Source organism: Micromys minutus (assembly GCF_963924665.1).
Source record: "Micromys minutus genome assembly, chromosome: 26".
Lineage (NCBI taxonomy): Eukaryota > Metazoa > Chordata > Mammalia > Rodentia > Muridae > Micromys > Micromys minutus.
In genome coordinates this window covers 41,752,403-41,770,028 of record NC_137961.1, presented here as the reverse complement: position 1 = coordinate 41,770,028, position 17,626 = coordinate 41,752,403, and the positions used below count along the sequence as shown (strand labels likewise).

Below are 17,626 nucleotides of genomic sequence, written 5' to 3'. Positions count from 1 at the left end.
GCTGTGTCCTCTTTCCGCACCATCGTCCCTTCTCCGACCTCCACATTCTCTGTCTCTGCCCCTCTGTTTCCCTCTTATAAGGCTCTCTGGGATTGTAGTGGATCTGCTCCAGTGAGGTTATCCTCATTCCTCAGGCCTCATTTAACTTAATCACAGTTGCGTGGTTCCTTTAGCCAAGCTCAGCATCATCAGCTTAGTTTTCCCTGCTGGGACACTAACCCACTGTATGTGTGGTACTTTTTTTGATCCCTCCACTAGGTGGAGAGACAGTGCTGTAGAATGCTGCCTTCTGTGTCCTGAGTACAGACTCTGTGACCCCGGCATCTTGCATCTTCAAGACCCATGAAATGATACCATGCTTTATCAATTGCAAGTGGAGACCATAGCAAACCTTGGTGGGTTTATGAGTTTTTATTTTTAGTATAAATAGAGTTTATTGAAGTCAGTGCCTCTACATGGAGACAGAAGATTGTGTCTACTGAAGCACTTGTAACAGTTGTAACTTCTAAACGGAATGTCAACAGTTACAACCATGCATACCATGGATAATCACATTTTAGAAGCATTTTCAACAGTTTCTAAAGAAAGGCTTGTAACATTGTTGTATATAGAACTACTTTCAATAAACTGCAAAACATTGATGGACTCTTCCAGTATGAGCTACAGTGTCAACACAAAAGGGAGGCGTAAATGTTTAATTTATGAAATCAGAATGGAATATTTACTGTGAAGAAAAATTAAAAATCTTTTAAATAAAGGCCATTATTGAGTCAACATGAAGAGCACAGCTTGAGCTTAACTTCATTCATCTTTTAAAGCTGTCCTCTGAATAACTTCAGATCTAAGCATTGAGTCAGTACTCTGAGTATTCCTTGGGTTGAAGTTTGGCAATAATGTGGTCCAACTTTCTCTGCTTCACACTGTGGGAAATTGCTCATGCCATATATTAAGGGGCAATTTTCACCAACCATCCTGGCTTGATATCTGTACAGGTCCGGATATAATTCTTTGTTGTCGGCACAAACTCATTATGAAGCACCCATTCAGGCTGTGATCCAGCACAGTAGGGGTGCAGCTGGACCTCCTGGTTAGCTTTCACAGTTAAATAACGCCCTGTTCATTCTAAAAGTGCCACCTGCATAAAATACCCAGTAACCAATGCTTTTCTTATATTAACATAACAGTCCCTGTCTGTGAAATCAGTATTTTGACAAGGCAAATTAAATCTGTCCATAATTCTTGATAGCTGCTGCTGTACATTGTCTTCAGACACCAGGGACCCGTAGTTAATGAAGTTGGCATAACACCACTGAACAGATTCATGATATTGTTTAAAAGTGTTGTAGACATTCAGCAGTGTCAGGTGATCTCCGTCTATGTGGGAAAATCTCATCTTGGCCTCATCTGCAGCTTTTCTGGCCCCTGTGGGGCGAACAAAACACTGCGACTGACAGCCTAGCAGTAACAGATAGCTCATTAAGACAGTTGTAGTTATGGTTTGCAATAACCATTTTAGCGACCTGTGGATCAAAAGGAAACTCTGCCATCGTGGATCCCAATTCAGTCAGATCTCCATCATTGTTTATAAAGTGTTCTAGGGTTCTCATCGGTGTTGGGAGCTGATGGGTTCATAAAATCAAAATGTACCAAGTCATCAATGCCAAGCTTGTTCAGTTGCAATACAACTGATCCTGAATTAGAATGCGGGTCTCTGGGTAGGCGTTATCCTGCATTTCTGTTTTATAAGCTTTCTCTGTGTACAGCCTGAAGCATTTCCCAGGTCTGGTATGTCCAGCTCCACCAGCCCTTCGCTGAGCTGAAGCTTTACTAATTACTGTCACCAAAAGAGACTCAGCTTTGATTCTAGAATTATATACCTTTCGCTTTGCAAATCCAGGGTCAATTGCAAACACCACACCATCTGTTGTCAAAGAGGTCTCTGCAATGTTAGTTGACACAACCACCTTTCTACCTTTCTTTCAATTGTTCCATTCTGTTTTTTTTTTTTTCGGAGGTGGTGGCTAGAAAATGTGTTGTTGTTGCTGGGGTGGAAGTATAGAATACCATAGAATGATTTTAATATCACCAAATTCAGGGTCCAAATCATCAACTTCACGATTTATTCTCTTACAGGCCTCAACAATTTTTTCTTGACCATTCAAGAAAAGAAGATGATCTCCTTTCTTCTCTTCACACATGTGCATTTGGATCACTGTCTGAATTGATTCTTCAAGATAATCTCTTTCTGGTTCTGGAGTATAAAAAATCTCAACAGGATGTGTTTGGGCAGGTATAGTTAAGAGAAGATAGGTATCCAAGCAGATCTGGAACGTGACAGCTTCTTGGGTAGCACTCATAACTGACCTTAAGTCTGATCTCCTTTAGAATACCCATGAGAGCATCTGTAGCCAATCATGGGCCTCATCAAGAATTATCACACCATAACGCTCCAGGAAGGGATCACCCACAGCTTCACGAAGTAGCATCCCGCCAGTCATATACTTAAGAATGCTTTTTGTACTGCAGTCTTCGAATCAAATGGAGTATCCACTTTCCTGGCCCAACATCACGTCCGTCTCATCAGCAAGTCTCTGAGCCACACTCATGGCCGCCACTCTCCTGGGCTGTGTGCAGGCAACCCCTTTTGGGTCCTGGCAAGGATCGCGTATACTCCACACACCACTGTGGTATCTGTGTTTTTATCAGACCCAGTCTCACCAACCAGTACAAATGACTGACCTCTAACAAGAATATCTGTAAATCTATCCTTGTACTCCCAGTCAGGGAGCTGAAGCCATTTCTTTAGAATATCATAATATCGAGGAGTATGGGGCAGGTTGGTAAATGGATTAACGTCCTGTGGAAGTGAGGTGTGTCCTGCGTGTCTGGTGTGTGTTGAACGGGCAGAACGTAGAATGTGTTGAATGAGCAGGTTGGGTGAGCTGAATGAGCTTTTAAAGGTGGCAATCCAGCCCTGATAAACATAGCATTGCTGGAAGCTCTCAATTCCTTTTCCTTCTCTCCCTCTCCCGTTCTGTCTCCTCTACTGAGTTCTCTATCGCGATCTTTAGATCAGTCCTCTCCATCCCAATCTTGTTCCCGGTCTTTCCCATCGATCTCCCCCCACCTTCTTGACCGAGGGGAAATCCTCTCCCAGATCCAACCGGTGCCTCTTGGACAGCTTCGAACTCCCAGAATGGACGCTTAGGAAGGAAGAAAGAAGAGATACCCCAACAGCTGGATCCACACAGAAGAGGCCCGCTGCTCAACTCGCGGGGACCCTCATACCTTCCGACACCACAGCCCACTCCATGCGGCCCAAACCAGGAGCTCGAATTTTTTTTTCCTTCATCAATTCAAAGAATGTCTTTCTTTATTAACTATTTAGTTTCCTTTAGGTCTAATTCTTCTAGGAAAGACAGACACTTTATTTTACTCCCATCAATCGCATTTACTTATTTACTGCTAGGTTTCAGAATAATAAACTAGATTCCTATGATTTTCCAACGAGACCAGTTGTGCTTTTCTTGGGTTCATGAACTCATGAATCTAGACATGTTGGTTTCAATATCTGTAGTATTATTTTGATTGATGGTTAAATTAATCTACCTTTACTCAGTGGGACTGTCTTCAGGTTGGCTCCTGAGTCCTTTTGATGTAACTCAGACAGCCTTGATACTGTCCTTCCATTCTGATATAACGTGTCTCCACACTTGCTTTGTCCGATGCATTCCCTAGCCCAGTACCTGCCAATTCTCTGAAAAGCTCCATTTCCTTCCGTGGAAAATAGTCCTTAGAGACGGTAGTCTGAGCACAGTGGAACTCACTGCTGTCAGGCTGATCTCTATAGAGACAATACCTTCAGCTTTTGTTTCTTTGTTTAAACAGAGTCTATCTCAGAGAAATAGAAATGTGGTCCAAAACCAAAGTCAGGCTTTAAAAGAATAGACTTGTTTCCTAGAGGCAACAATTTAATCTCCATCAGTCTAAGTCTCCATATAAGGCAGTATTTTAATATATAAGCAAAATAGTATCTATGTTTTGGTATATAAATATACTATGTATGATGCATAAATAGCTAATTAAGTCACTTAACATAAATTCTTTATGTATATTTTGGTGGTTAAAAACACAATTACTCTTTGAGCAATATCAAACATGCAGTGTATTGTTATTATATGTAATTACCAAGATGTAAATAGACCTCTTGAATTTACTCCTTTTTAACTTTGAATTTTTGCTTAAGCGTCTCTCTAACTCCTTCCACTACCCCCAGTTTTCGGCTAATCACCAGTTCACTCCTGCTCTTTCCATGAGTCCCAGTGTTTTAGATTACATAAATTAGTGACATAATTTGTTTTTCTGTGCCTGCTTAATTTACTTAACATGTTTTCCAAGTTCATCTATATTCTCACAGTTGACAAGGATCTCTTTCTTTAAAGCTCAGTAAGTGTGCATAGGGGCACTACATTGTCTTTATTTACTTATCTCTTCATGGACACTTAGGCTGAAACAAAATTAGTCTCTATGAAAATATAGTTATGTCTTTGACACAATTATCTCATAGTTATTGGTAATTGAATCTTGTATTGGACTTTCTAAATCATAGCTAGTTCTGTTTGTTGGGAAAAATATTCACAGTATTTTCTGAAATTGATGTATATTTCCTCCACAGGATTCAGAGATGTGGTTCAATGGCAGAATGTTCAGTTACTATGGATGAGATCTGGAGTTCAATTCCCAGGATGGAAAACTAAACAATTTCTCCAAAGCAAAATAAAATTATTCCCAAAATGCGATAGAAGTATTTCTATCACCAGTGAGTGCTTTGTTAGCTGTTAGAATTTTCACCATTAACAACAGTAATTATCACACTTTTACACATGATTGGACAATGTTATAATAGTGTCCCTGTTCTTACATAGTTATATATAATAGAATAAATGTTTTTTGTTCATAACTTTACAACTATATAGAGACATAGCTGAGAGAGAGAAGTAATTATGAATTACTCTATCAATGAGCAACTCATTTGTTGCAAAAGTGACAGATGTATTTTCTGGGAAGCTATGCTTTGTTTTCAACAACAAAAAAAGTACAGCAACTTTAAACTTTTGTTTTTTTTTCTCTTTTTTCTTAGATACTCTGTATTTACATTTGAGATGTTATCTCTTTACCCTGCACTGCTCCCATCCCCCTCCCCCTCAGTTGCCTTCACAAAGGTACTGTACTCCCTTCTGGTCCCCCTCTGCACCCCATTACCTTGCCATTCCCCTACATTGAGAAAACATGCCCTCCCTGGAACAAAAGTTCTTCTCACATTGATGCAAGACACTGGTATCTTCAGCTACATATTCAACTGGATCAATAGGTCTCTCAAACTGCCAACAAAGGTTGGTGTTTTACTCCATGGGAGTTTTGGAGTGTTTGGTTGGTTGATAATGTTATCTTCCCATGAGGTTGCAACCCCTTTCAGCTTTTTAGGTCATTTCTTAAGCAACTTTATTGGGGTCCCTGTGTTAAGACTGATGGTTAGCTGCAAGCATGCTCAGCTGTACCTATATGACTCTAGCATAGTCCCTGAGGGGGCATCTCTGTCTGGTTCCTGACAGTAAATACTTCTTGGGATCAGCTATAGTGCTTGGATTTGGTGGCTCCATATGTGGTGGATCCACAGATGAGGCAGCTTCTGAGTGATAATTTTTCAATTTCTGTTCCTCTATTTGACCTTGCATTTCCTCCCATGAGAGTTTTGTTATCTTTTCTAAGAAGGACTGAGGAATCCTCATTTTGGCATTCCTTCTTTTTGAGCTTAATAATGTCTGTGAATTGTTTCTTGGGTATTGGGTATTCAAAGCTTCCTGGGGTTAGTATCCGCTTATCAGTGAGTGCATACCATGTGTGTTCTTTGTGACTGGGTTACCTCACTCAGGTGATAGTCTCTAGTTCCATCCATTTGCCTTTGAATTTCATGAAGTCATTGTTTCTAATAGCTGAGTAGTTCTCCATTATGTAAGTGTACTACACTTTCTGTATTCATTCATCTGTTGAGGGACATATGGGTTCTTTCCAGCTTCTGAATATTATAAATAAGGCTTCTATGAACATAGTGGAACATGTGCCCTTGTTATATGTTGGAGCATCTTTGGGGGATATGCCCAGGAGTGGAATAGATTGGGTTTACAGGTAGTACTATGTTAAATTTTCTGAGGAACCACCAAATTGATTTCCAGAGTGGTTGTACCAAGTTACAACCCCACCAAGAGTGGAGGAGTGTTCTTCTTTCTCCGAATCCTAGCCAGCATCTGCTGTCACCTGAGTTTTTGATCTTAGACATTTTAACTTGTATGAGGTGAAATCTCAGGGTTGTTTTGATTTGTATTTCCCTGAAGAATAGGGATGTTGAGCATTTCTTTAGGTGCTTCTCAGCCATTCAATGTTCTTCAGCCGAGAATTCTTTGTTTAGCTCTGTACCACATTTTTTAATAGGATTATTTACTTCTTTTTTTAAACAACTTTATTTTACAAAACAAAGATAAATGTACAGATTTTAAGCATTTTTGCATAAAATTATACAATACATTTTTGTCAGTACTTTTTTTTTCAGATTTTAAAATAATTTTTTACATAAAACTGTATGAATATATTTTTTAGTCAGTACTTGATTTTTTAAAGGTTTGATAGTATGCATTGAAAACTTAATAGTTACAATGAGCATAAAGTACATGTAAAACAAAATGTAACATGGAAATAGACAAAGTTTTCTTGTTGTATAGAGATTTTTTTTTTTTTTTTGTTTTGTTTTGTTTTCTTTATTTCTTGGACTTCATACACTCTGTGAGTTGTTTCTGGGGCAGTGCGAGCCTCTGAGGTTAGATTCCCATTACCAGTGACTGCATATTATGTCTGTTCTTTTGTGACTGGGTTATCTCACTCAGGATGATATTCTCTAGATGAAACCATTTTCTTAAGAATTTCATAAAGTCATTGTTTCTGGTGGCTGAGTAGTATTCCATTGTGTAAATGTACCACAATTTTTGTATCCATTCATCTTCTGAAGGACATCTGGAATCTTTCCAGCTTCTGGCTATTATAAATAGAGCTGCTATGAACATTGTGGTGCGTATATCTTTGTTGTGTATTAAAGTGTCTCTGGGGTATATGCCCAGAAGTGGAATAGCTGGGTCTTCAGGTAGTATTATGTCCAATTTTCTGAGGTATCGCCAGACTAATTTCCAGTGTGGTTGTATTAGTTTGCAACCCCACCAACAGTGGAGAAGGGTTCCTCTTTCTCCTCAACCTCGCCAGCATCTGTTGTCATCTGAGTTTTGGATCTTGGCCAATCTGACTGGTGTGAGGTGGAATCTCAGGGTTGTTTTGATTTGCATTTCCCTGATGGCTAAGGATGTCGAGCACTTCCTCAGATATTTCTCAGCCATTCGATATTACTCAACTGAAAACATTTTGTTTAGCTCTGTACCCCATTTTTTAATAGGGTTATTTGATTCTCTGGTGTCTAGCTTTTTGAGTTCTTTGTATACCTTAGATAATAGGCCTCTGTCTGATGTGGAGTTGGTAAAGATCTTTTCCCATTCTGTTGGCTGCCGTTTTGTTTTCTTGACAATGTCCTTAGCCTTACAGAAACTTTGCAATCTCTTAAGTCCCATTTGTTAATCTTTGACCTTAGAGCTTGAGACATTGGTGTTTTGTTCAGAAAAATTTCCCCTGTGCCTATATGTTCTAAAGTTTTCCCTACTTTCTCATCTAATAGTTTCAGTGTATCTGGTTTAATGTGGAGATCTTTGATCCACTTACACTTGAGCTTTGTACAAGGAGATAAGAAAGGGTCTATTTTACTTCTTTTGTATGCTGAATGCCAGTTGGACCAGCACAATTTGTTGAATGGGCTGTCCTTTTTCCATTGAATGTTTACGGCTCCTTTGTCAAAAATCAGGTGACCATATATGTGAGGGCTCATTTCTGGATCTTCTATTCTATTCCATTGATCCACCTGCCTCTTTCTGTACCAGTACCATGCAGTTTTCAGCACAATTGCCTTGTAATATAGCTTGAGGTCAGGTATAGTGATTCCCGCAGATATTTTCTTGTTGTTGAGGATGGATTTCGCTATTCTAGGTCTTTTGTTGTTCCATATGAAATTGCACATTGATCTTTCCAGTTCCATGAAGAACTGTGTTGGAATTTTGATGGGGATTGCGTTGAATCTGTAGATTGCTTTTGGTAGGATGGCCATTTTTAAAATGTTGATCTTTCTAATCCATGAGCATGGGAGATCTTTCCATTTTCTGAGATCCTCCTCAATTTCCTTCTTTAGAGGTTTGAAGTTCTTGTCATACAGGTCCTTCACTTGCTTAGTTAGAGTCACACCAAGGTATTTTATAGTTTCTGTGACAATTGTGAAGGGTACGTTTTCCCTAATTTCTTTCTCCACATGTTTGTCCTTTGAGTATAGGAAGGCTACTGATTTGTTTGAGTTGATTTTGTATCCAGCCACTTTGCTGAACTTGTTTATCAGCTGTAGGAGTTCTCTGGTGGAGTTTTTGGGGTCACTTAAGTACACTATCATGTCATCGGCAAAGAGTGATGTTTTTATCTCTTCCTTTGCGATTTGTATCCCCTTGATCTCCTTTTGCTGTCTAATTGCTCCAGCCAGGACTTCCAGTACTATGTTGAATAGGTAGGGGGAGAGTGGGCAGCCTTGTCGAGTCCCTGATTTTAGTGGGATTGCTTCAAGTTTCCCACCATTAAGTTTGATGTTGGCTGTTGGTTTGCTGTACATTGCTTTTATTATGTTTAAGTATGGACCTTGGATTCCTGTTCTTTCCAGGACTTTTAATATGAAGTGGTGTTGAATTTTGTCAAATGCTTTCTCAGCATCTAGTGAGATGACCATGTGATTTTGTTCTTTAAGTTTATTTATATGGTGGATTACATTGATGGATTTCCTTATATTTAACCATCCCTGCATCCCAGGGATGAAGCCTACTTGGTCATGATGAATGATGGTTTTGATGTGTTCTTGGATTCGGTTTGCAAGGATTTTGTTGAGTATTTTTGCATCAATGTTCATAAGTGAGATTGGTCTGAAGTTCTCTTTCCTTATAGGGTCTTTGTGTAGTTTAGGTACAAGGGTTATTGTAGCCTCAAAAAATGAGTTGGGTAGCATTCTATCTGATTCTATCTTTTGGAATAGTTTGTAGAGTATTGGTGTTATATCCACAATAAATGTCTGATAAAATTTTGTACTGAACCCGTCTGGACCTGGGTCTTTTTTGGTTGGGAGGCTTTTGATGACTTCTTCTATTTCTTTAGGTGTTATAGGGTTATTTAGATGGTTTACTTGGTCCTGGTTTAACTTTGGGATCTTGTATCTGTCTAGGAATTCATCCATTTTCTCCAGATTTTCCAATTTTGTGGAGTATAAGTTTTTGTAGTAGGATCTGATGATTTCTTGAATTTCCTTAGTTTCAATTGTTAGGTCTCCCCTTTCCTTTCTGATTTTGTTAATTTGTATACTCTCTCTTTGCCCTCTAGTTGTCTGGCTAGGGGTTTATCAATCTTGTTGATTTTCTCAAAGAACCAACTCTTGGTTTTGTTGATTTTTTCAATGGTTCTTTTTGTTTCTATTTGGTCTATTTCTGCCCTAATTTTGATTATTTCTTGCCGTCAACTCTTCTTGGGTATATCTGCTTCCTTTTGTTCTAGGGCTTTTAGCTGTGCTGTCAGGTTGCTCTCTCCAGTTTCTTTTTGGAAGCACTTAGGGCTATGAGTTTTCCTCTCAGTACTGCTTTCATTGCATCCCATAGGTTTGGGTATGTTGTGTTTTCGTTTTCATTGAATTCTAGAAAGTCCTTAATTTCTTTCTTTATTTCTTCTTCGACCCTGCTATCGTTTAACAGAGAGTTGTTTATTTTCCATGTGTATGTAGGCTTTTTGTTGTCTTTGTTGTTGTTAAAGACCAGCCGTAGACCATGGTGATCTGAGAGGATGCATGGGAGTATTTCAATCTTCTTATATCGATTGAGGCTTGTTCTGTGTCCAATTATGTGGTCAATTTTCGAGAAGGTGCCATGGGGTGCTGAGAAGAAAGTGTATTCTTTTACTTTAGGATGATATGTTCTTTATATATCTATTTATTCTAGTTGGTTCAAAGTCTCTGCTAGTTTTGCAGTGTCCTTGTTCAGTTTCTGTTTCCATGATCTGTCTATTGGTGCGAGTGGGGTATTAAAGTCTCCCACTATTATTGTGTGGGGTGAAATGTATTTTTTGAGCTTTAGTAGGGTTTCTTTTATGAATGTGTGTGATTTTTTATTTGGAGCATATATGTTAAGAATTGAGAGTTTCTCCTGACAGATTTCCCAGGTAATGAGTAAAAAGTGTCCTTCCTTATCTTTTTTGATGACTTTTGGTTGGAAATTTACTTTATTCAATATTAGAATAGCCACTCCAGCTTGCTTCTTGGGGCTGTTTGCTTGGAAGTTTTTTTCCCACATTTTTACTCTGAGATAGTGTCTGTCTTTGTCTCTGAGATGAGTTTTCTGTATGCAGCAAAAAGCTGGATTTTTTTTTAATGTATCCAGTCTGATAGCCTATGTCTCTTTATTGGGGAGTTGAGTCCATTTATGTTAATAGATATCAAGGAATAGTTGTTTCTGTTTCCTGCCATTATTGCTTTTGTGGGTTGTGTTGTGTCTGTGTCTTTTTTCTTTTTTTAGTTTTCTTGTTTAGGAGTTTTCTTGTTATTACGAGGCTGTATTTTCCCTCATTGTATTGGGTTTTCCACCTATAATTCATTGTAATGCTGGGTTTGTGTTCAGATATTGTGTAAATTTTGATTTGTCTTGAAATATCTTTATCTCTCCATCTATGGTGATTGATAGTTTTGCTGGGTATAGCAGCTTGGGCTGGCACTTGTGCTCTCTTAGGGTGTGCATGATGTCTGTCCAGGCTCTTCTAGATTTCATAGTCTCTGTTGAGAAATTGGGTGTGATTCTGATTGGTCTGCCTTTATATATTACCTGACCTTTCTCCCTTACTGCTTTTAGTATTCTTTTTTTTGCTTTGGGCACTTGATGTTTTTACTATTATGTGTCGGGAGGTATTTCTTTTCTGGTCCAACCTATTTGGAGTTCTGAAGGCTTCTTTTATGCTCGTGGTCATCTCATTCTTGAGGGTAGGGAAGTTTTCTTCTATGATTTTGTTGAAGATATTTACTGTTCCTCTTAGTTGATACTCTTCTCCCTCTTCTATTCCTATTATCCCTAGGTTCGGTCTTCTCATTGTGTCTTGGATTTCCTGGACATTTTGTGTTAGGAGCTTTTTGTTTTTTGCATCTTCTCTGGCTGTTTTGTCTATGTTTGCAATGTCTTCTGTCCCCGAGATTCTCTCTTCGATCTCTTGTAATCTATTTGAAATGCTTGCTTCTGTGACTCCTGATTTCTTTTTTTGGTGTTCTGCCTCTAGGGTTATCTCTTTTAGTGTTTTCTTTATTGTGTCAATTTCTGTTTTAATTTCCCTCTTCCATTCCTTTATTTCTTTGGTTCTGTTTTCCTCTAGTTCTTTGAGTTCTTTGAGTGTTTTTCTTGTTTCCTCTTTAAAAGCTTCTGAATCTTTTTGCTTTTCCTCCCGTTCTTAAGTATCTCTATCAGCATCTTGAGGTATGATTTCAGGTCAGCCTCTTCTTTTTCTGGAGTGTTTGGAATTCTGATGTTTGCTCTTATGGGAGAGCTGGGTTCTGGTGTTGCCAGATTGTCTTGGTTTCCTTGGGATATACTCTTTCGCTTTCCTCTTGCCATTTTGTTGTCAGTGATATGTTCTTGCCTTTCCCTTGTATCTGGTCTGTGTCCCTGGATCTCCACTGGTCCAGGTGGCAGATGGACCCAGCCCTGTTCTATGCCTCAGGGTCGCCGGGTGGGAACAGAGGTTCCAAAGTTCTGTTCCTGGTCCCCGGATCAGGCAGGTCGGAGGGTGCACCCCGCGTGCGCACTCCGCAGAGATCTCTCTGCTCCCCAGATGCCCAGATCTCCCACTCACCAGTCTCTCAACCTTATGAGCTGGCAGTCCGCGTGGCAGATGGGCCGGGCTCTGCCTATTTACTTCTTTATAGTCTAGCTTTCTAAGTTTTTTTTTTTTTTTGTATATTGGATACTAGCCTTTTATCAGATGTAGAATCGGTAAAGATTGTTTCTCAATATGCATGCTGCTGTTTTGTCTTCTTAACAGTTTCCTTAGCCTTACAGAAGTTTTGCAATTTCATGAGGTCCCATTTGTTGAGTCTCGATCTTAGGGCCATTTTTCTGTTCAGGAAATTTTCCCCTGTGCCTATGGGTTCTAAGCTCTTCCCACTTTCTCTTCTAATAGTTTCAGTGTACCTGCTCTTTTGTGGAGATCTTTGATCCACTTGGACTTGAGCTTTGTACAAGGAGATAAGAAAGGATCGATTTGCATTCTTCTTCATGCTGACTGCCAGTTGAATGAACACCATTTGTTGAAGAGGCTGTCCTTTTTCCATTGAATGTTTTAGCTCCTTTGTGAAAGATCAAGTGACCATAGATGTGTGGGTTCATTTCTGGGTCCTCAATTCTGTTCCATTGATCTACCTGCCTATCTCTGTACTAATACCATGCAGTTATTTTATTTTATTTTATTTTATTTTATTTTATTTAATCACAATTGCTTTGTAATATAGCTTGAGATCAGGGGTGGTAATTCCCCCAGAAGTGCTTCTATTCTTGAGAATAAATTTCTCTATTCTAGGTTTTTTGTTATTCCAGATGAATTTGCAAATTGCTCTTTCCAACTCTATGAAGAATTGAGTTGGAATTTTGATGAGGCTTGCATTGAATCTGTAGATTACTTTTGACAAGATGGCCATTTTTACAATGTTGATCCTGCCAATCCATGAGCATGGGAGATCTTTCCATCTTCTGAGAACTTCTTCAGTTTCTTTCTTCTGTGTCTTGAAGTTCTTGTCATACAGATCCTTCACTTGCTTGGTTAGGGTCACCCCAAGGTATTTTATAGTCTTTGTGACTATTATGGTGTCAATTTCCTAACTTCTTTTTTTTCTTACAACTTTATTTTTTAAAAAAGAGAGATAAATGTACAGATTTTAAAAGCATTTTTGCATAAAAGTATATAAATATATTTTTTGTCAGTACTTGATTTTTTAAAAAAAGATTTGATAATATGCATTGAAATCTTACTAGTTACCATAAGCATAAAGTACATGTAAAGCAAAATGTAACACGGAAATAGTCAAAGTTTTCTTGGTGTGTATAGATTAAACATAATGATTTTTAAATACCAAAAATTGCCACAAGGCTATTTTCTGAGCTCTTGAGTTATTAATGATTTAAAATTTGGGTGTATCCAGTCTGAGTGGGTGCCCTAATTTCTTTCTCAGTCTGTTTATCCATTGCATAGAAGAAGGAGGTTGATTTGTTTGAGTTAATTTTATAGGCAGCCACTTTGCTGAAGTTGTTTATTAGTTGTAAAAGTTCTCTGGTGGAATTTTTGAGGTCACATAAGTATACTATCATATCATCTGCACATAGTGATATTTTGACTTCTTTCTTTCCAATGTGAATCCCTTTGATTTCTTTTTGTTGTCTAATTGCTCTGGCCAGGACTTCTAGTACTATATTGAATAGGTAGGGGAACAGTAGTCAGCCTTGTCTAGTCCCTGATTTTAATTGGTTGCTTCAAGTTTCTCTCCATTTAGTTTGATGTTGGCTACTGGTTTGCTGTATATTACTTTTACTATGTTAAGGTATTGGCCTTGGATTCATGATATTTCCAAGACTTTTATCATGAAGGGGTGTTGGATTTTGTCAAATGCTTTCTTTCTCAGCATCTAGTGAGTGGATCATGTGGTTTTTTTTCCTTTGAGTTTGTTTATATGGTAGATTACATTGATGAATTTCCTTATGTTGAACCATCCCTGCATCCCTGGAATAAAGCCTATTTGGTCATGGTGGATGGTTGTTTTGATGTGTTCTTGGATTTGGTTTGCAAGAATTTTGTTTAGTATCTTTACATCGATGTTTTAGTGAGAAATTGTTCTGAGGTTCTCTTTCTTTGTAGGGTCTTTGTGTGGTCTAGGTATGAGTGCAATTGTGGCTTTGAAGAATGAGTTGGATAGTGTTCCTTCTGTTTCTATTTTGTGGGATAATTTGGAGAGTATAGGTATTAAGTCTTCTATAAAAGTCTGATAGAATTCTCCACTAAACCCATCTGGTCCTGGGGATTTTTTTTTTTTTTTTTTTTTTTTTTTTTTTTTTTTTTTTTTTTTGGGTTGGAAGGCTTTTGATGACTGCTTCTATTTCTTTAGGTGTTATGGGACTGTTTTGATGGTTTATCTGATCCTCATTTAACTTTGGTATCTGGAATCTGTCTAGAAATTTTTTCATTTTCTCCAGATTTTCCAGTTTGGTTGAATATAGGCTTTTGTAGTAGGATCTGATGTTCCCTTCAATTTCCTCAGTTTCCATTGCTATGTCTCCCCTTTCATTTCTGATTATGTTAATTTGGATACTCTCTCTTTGCCCTCTAGTTAGTCTGGCTAAACGGTTTATCGATCTTGTTGATTTCCTCAAAAAACCAGCTCTTGGTTTTATTGATCCTTTATATAGTTCTTTTTGTCTCTGGTTGATTTCTGCCTTGAGTTTATTTCCTACTGTCTACTCCTCTTGGGTGTATCTGCTTCTTTTTGTTCTAGGGCTTTCAGCTGTGCTGTCAAGCTGCTAGTGTATGTTCTCTCTAGTTTCTTTTTGGAGGCACTCAGAGCTATGAGTTTTCCTCTCAGTACTGCTTTCATTGCATTCCATATGTTTGGGTATGTAGTGGTGTCATTTTTGTTAAATACTAAAAAATCCTTGATTTCTTTCTGTATTTCTTTCTTGACCATGTTATTATTGAGCAGAGCATTGTTCAACATCTGTGTGTATGTGGGCTTTTTGTTGTTTTTGCTGTTATTAAAGACAAGCCTTAGTCCATGGTGATCTGATAGAATGCATCGGAGTATTTCAATCTTCTATCTATTGAGGCTTGTTCTGTGACTGATTATATGGTCAGTTTTGGAGAAGGTGCCATGAGGTGCTGAGAAAAAAGTATTTTTTTTGTTTTTGGATGAAATTTCCTGTAGATATCTATTAATTCCAGTTGGTTCATAACCTCTGCTAGTTTTGCTGTGTCTCTGTTCAGTTTCTGTCTTCATGATGTGTCCATTGATGAGAGTGGGGTGTTGAGGTCTCCCACTGTCATTGTGTTTATTCTTAACTGTTTAACATTATTATTGTTATTGTTCAAAACACCTATGCTTTGAACTTCAGTAGGATTCCTTTCATAAATGTGGGTGTGGTTGTATTTGGAGCATAGATGTTCAAGATTAAGAGTTCATCTTGATAGATTGTTCCTGTGATGAGTACAAAATTTCCTTCCTTATCTTCTTGATAACTTTGGTTGAAAAATCTATTTTATTTGATATTAGAATAGCTACTCCAGCTTGTTTCCTGGGCTCATTTGCTTGGAAGTTTTTTTCCCCCCAGCCTTTTACTCTGAGGTAGTGTCTGTCTTTGTCTCTGAAATGAGTTTCTTCTATGCAGCAAAATGCTAGATCCTGTTTACATATGCAGTCTGATAGTCTATATCTTTTTATTGGGGAATTGAGTTCATAGATGTTAAGAGAAATTATGGAATAGTGACTTTTGTTTCCTGTTATTTTTGTGGTTAGAGGCAGAATTATGGTTGTTTGCTTTTCTTCTTTTGACTTTTTTGTGTAATTATTTTTTTTGCTTTTCTTTGGGTGCAGTTTCCTTCCTTTTACTGGATTTTTCCATTTATCCTTTTTTGTAGGGCTGGATTTGTGGACAGATATTGTGTAAATTGGTTTTCTTCCCCTAGAATATCTTGGTTTCTCCATCTATGATGATTGAGAGTTTTGCTGGATATAGTAACCTGGGCTGGCATTTGTGTTCTCTCAGGGTCTGTATGACCTCTGTCCAGGATCTTCTAGCTTTCGTAGTCTCTGTTGAGAATTCTAGTGAAATACTGATTGGTCTGCCTTTATATATTACTTGTCCTTTTTTCCTTACAGGTTTTAGAATTCTTTGTTTCGAATATTTGGTTTTTTGACTATTATGTGTCGGGAGGAGTTTCTCTTCTGATCCAATTTATTTGGAGTTCTGTAGGTTTCCTGTATGTTCATGGTCATCTCATTCTTTAGGGCAGGCAAGTTTTCTTTTATGATTTTGTTGAAGATATTTACTGTGCCTTTTAGTTGATATTCTCTGCTCTCTTCTACACCTATTATCTTTAAGTTTGGTCTTCTTATTGTGTCCTGGATCTCCTAGATATTTTGGGTTAGAACCTTTTTGGTTTTTGCATCTTCTCTGTTTTGTCTATGTTTTCTATTGTCTTCGGCATTTGAGATCCTCTCTTCCATCTCTTGGAGTCTGTTGTTGATGCTTGCATCTGTAACTCTGGAGTTCTTTTTTTGGTTTTCCATCTCCAGGGTTGTCTTCTTTTGTGTTTTCTTTATTGTTTCTATTTCTGTTTTCAATTCCTTTATCTGTTTGGTTGTGTTTTCCTGTAATTCTTTGAGTGATTTTTTTCTGGTTCTTCTGTAATTGTATAATTTATGCACTTCTCCAAGATCTCCATCATCATCATGAAGTATGATTTCAAGTCTAGGTCTTGTTTTCCTGGTGTGTTAGGCAATTCACTATTTGCTTTGGTGGGAGAGCTGCGTTCTAATGTTGCCAGGTTGTCTTGGTTTCCATTGCTTAGGTTCTTTCACTTTCTTTTTGCCATCCTGTTATCTGTGATTATAGGTGATCTTGTTGTCTCTGTGTGAAACCTGTTTTTCCTGTGGATCTGAGGGCCTGTGGGCTCAGGAAGAAAATTGGTTCTCGGTGTTTGGCTCTCTGTAGGCAGGCAGTGAATTCTGATTGCTGCGACTCCATTCTGTCTTTATTGACTCAGGTGGGAGAGCTCTTGTGAGGCTATTCTGGAAGCTCAGCCATGTACAGGTGGGTCCTAAGTCACCCTGCTCTCTTGCTGGGATGGAAAGGACCCAATCCCAGAGTGCACCAGGCTAGTTGGCCTTCAGGGGTTCCAGGCCATTCCTCCTGGGACAGCCTGAAGGTTGTATGGCAAGGTCCATGTGGGCTCAGTTGGAAGAGCACTTGCAAGGCTGTTCCTGGGTCTCAAACATCTGTGGGTAGGTCCTCTTACGGGGCCAGAGAGGACCTGATCCCACTGTTCACCTCCCTATCTCTCGCTCAGGAAACTACCAGGTGTTCCCTCCCTGGACAGCCAATGAGGGCATGTGTCAGGCCTTGGGCTTACCTTGTGCTCAGTAGGGAGGGTGCTTGCAAGGCTTCTTAGGGCTCAGTCATGTGGGGGAGGGCACTGAGTCTTCCTTTTTCTTAGGATGGAAAGTGTTTCTGCAGCTCTTCTGAGCATCCAGGAACCTGTGAGCAGGCGGGCCACCCCGTCCTGGTGCAACTGGACCCGGTATGGCCTTGGGCTGGAAGTGTGGACCCCTGTTCCGTTCTGCTGCTTGAATCTTGAGAGTTCTGGGTAGCCTTTCAGGGGTAGAACA

General features: G+C 38.8%; 1 pseudogene across 1 annotated transcript; it reads right to left on the bottom strand.

Annotated features, from left to right (window-relative positions):
• Positions 1–853: 853 nt before the first annotated feature.
• On the bottom strand, positions 854–3,313 carry LOC308437571 (ATP-dependent RNA helicase DHX15-like; annotated as a pseudogene). The gene is made up of 2 exons: positions 3,289–3,313; positions 854–3,237 (listed from the first exon to the last, which is right to left on the bottom strand). The product of its transcript is annotated as an ATP-dependent RNA helicase DHX15-like (transcript).
• Between the last annotated feature and the right edge of the window lie 14,313 nt (positions 3,314–17,626).